The 2,754-nt window shown below is 34.5% G+C and overlaps 1 non-coding gene across 1 annotated transcript; it reads left to right on the forward strand.

Moving 5' to 3' along the window:
• Positions 1 to 1,140: 1,140 nt before the first annotated feature.
• On the forward strand, positions 1,141 to 1,247 carry LOC121228663 (small nucleolar RNA R71). Its single transcript, XR_005926238.1, has one exon. It is a non-coding gene; the product is annotated as a small nucleolar RNA R71 (small nucleolar RNA).
• The last annotated feature ends 1,507 nt before the right edge of the window (positions 1,248 to 2,754 follow it).

Below are 2,754 nucleotides of genomic sequence, written 5' to 3' on the forward strand. Positions count from 1 at the left end.
AGCCTATATTGGCAGGTCTGCTGCAACTACTATTAGTGTCGAGATAGGTACTATATTCTGGAGTGTAGCGATAGGTGAGTCGATTTTATCCCCACATGGAGTTTAAGGCTGGACGGAGTGGAGTGTAGAGGATGGATGGGTAGGATATCTGTATGCATTTCTGATACTGTATTGAATTGGGCTAAGGCTCATACTGATACTGCTACTATAATGGGCTAATGCCCACACTGATAATGCGACTGATATGGGCTTAGGCCCAGACTGTTCAACACTGCATGTTTGACTGATTGATTAATATGGATTACACACTGAGTTTCATAACTCACATTTTCTGCTTTACTGTACAGGTAACCCTTAGGAGGGTCGGTGCTGTGAGGACTCGGAGACGGCCACACCATTATTTATGATTTTGTTTGAGTATTAGAATAGTAGCTTTATTTGAGGTATTTAATGCAATAAGGCCGTTATAAGTTTTAATTTGGGGATTTTATTAAATTGACTTATACCTGTTAGCCGTAGGATTTGGGTTTTCAAAACGTAAATGATTTTCAACTATCATGCTATGAAACTTGATTAAAAAGCTTCTGCAACGACAATGTATTTTTTTAAATGTAATGACGACCTATTGCAGAACATGTTTTACTAAATGAACCTATAGTTCAGCAAATGGATTAAACAAGTTAGTTTTTCAAAATAGCACAATCGAGGTTTTAACACAAACAAGTTTTTCTACTAAATCTGTAGATTTCAAAACTCACTTCAATGTGACATCACAGATGCGGCCCTAACGTCTAAGCCGGGTTTAGGGTGTTACAAGAAACATTTTTAAATTGACTTTTTGGCTGGGCTACAACATTATTAAGACTGGTAGAAGAAAAATTCTTAAGCATTGAGGATAGAGAAGATACCTGAGCTGCAAGTGAATTGAGAGCATCAACTTCATGTACTCCTTTTACTTGTCTTCTTGAGGCTGCTCGGTTGGCTGGTCACTGGTAGTTATTGTTGGCAATTCTTCCAATAATCTCGTAAGCCTTGTTGTAAGACTCAAAAAGAAGGCCTCCATTTGTCAAAGCGTCCACCAGCATTCTAGTACGAGCATTAAGACTAATGTAGAAAGTCTCTATTTGAACACAATAAGGAATACCATGGTGGGGGCACTTTCATAATATCTCCTTGAATCAGTCCCATGCCTCATATAAAGATTATTCGTGAAGTTGTTGGAATGAAGTGATTTCAGTTCAGAACTTGGTAGCCAGAGATGGGGGCAATTATTTCATTAAGAAACGTTTAACAAACTTTTTCCATGTAGTTACAGAGCTGGACATTTTTTGAAGTATTTGGAACATCAAGGGCTTTATTTCAAATTACAGAGCCTTAATTTCAAGTGTCACAATACTCGGATTATGCTTGTTGATGAGAGGAATGGCATATTGTTGAATGGTGCAGTTTTCGTCATCAACAGCAATGATCAGATTGCGAACATTACAAGCAAAAGCTCCTCCTTGAACATGTTGTAGAGCATCCATTTCTGTGGCTTGTGTTTGGGCTAGCCTTTCTTGTCTCATTTGTCTAATTGTCCGCTAGATTTCAGGGTCTAATAAGAGTAAGTCGATAATTCATTCAATGCTCATAAACACTTGAAAAGAAAATCACAAAAAATTAAAGTAAAATATAAAATAAAATAAAACCAAATTACAAAGAATAATTTCACAAATATTGACTAAGGTAACAGTCCTTGACAATGGCGGCAAAAATTTGGTTCACGATGTAATGTGCAAGTGTACACAGTCGTTATCAAGTAATAAGTAAGTAAAATAGTTATCGTCTCCACATGGACTGTATTTGTTAACCAAATAATTGCAAAATTATGAATTTAAAAGTTGGTAAATAAAACACAATAAATTGGGATCATGGATGTTAAATTAAATTAATTAACTAAATGCGAATTAACCAAATGCAAATGAGATGAGAAATCCAATGAAATGGTTTAGCAACAATTTCACAAGTATTAACAACAATAACATGAATAAGCTAGAATAACTACAACATTTGACTCAATTCATTCTTCATCATGTTTAACAATGATCCAGAAAAATTCCATGGCAACTCGATCATTCATTAACTTGGAATCTAATATAAGTTCATCTGAAATTTTAATACTTAGAAAAACATGTATATTTCTATGTCCATATTTAACTAATGATCCCTTAGAATTTATGTGAAGTAATAGGGATGGGTCAGGTTTGAAACAATTTAATCATAAAAACCTAAAGTTATGCAAGGTAATAGAACTCTCCTGAGTTATTATGAATCTTTAATTTAATCGAATCAGGATCTAAACTAAGCATGCACCTTCTAATTATCATGTCCATTAATCACCATCTAATCAAGATTGATCAACTGAGGCACAGAACATCATAAACATGAATCAAATGAATCTTAATTCCAGCTAAAAAAAATTAATTCATCATTATTAATTGAAAAACATTAAAAAAATTTTCCTAACATGTTGAATAACTAAGAACAAAATTTAAAAAATAAGGAAGAAGAAAATCTTGATGATTTTGACGATTCTCTGAAGACCGATTGTGGCTGCTTCCTTCGATTCTCGTGATTGCGCCTTTGCAAATTTCTCCTCAAGGTGGCCGACCAAAAGATTTTTTATCAAGGGAAATGCTAGATAAAGGGAAGTGGGGAAATGGATGGTTTATGCGTGGAAGAGAGGAAAGAAATATGATAGAAATGTGAATTAAA

This window comes from Gossypium hirsutum, chromosome A04 (assembly GCF_007990345.1).
Source record: "Gossypium hirsutum isolate 1008001.06 chromosome A04, Gossypium_hirsutum_v2.1, whole genome shotgun sequence".
In the NCBI taxonomy this organism is placed as follows: Eukaryota; Viridiplantae; Streptophyta; class Magnoliopsida; order Malvales; family Malvaceae; genus Gossypium; species Gossypium hirsutum.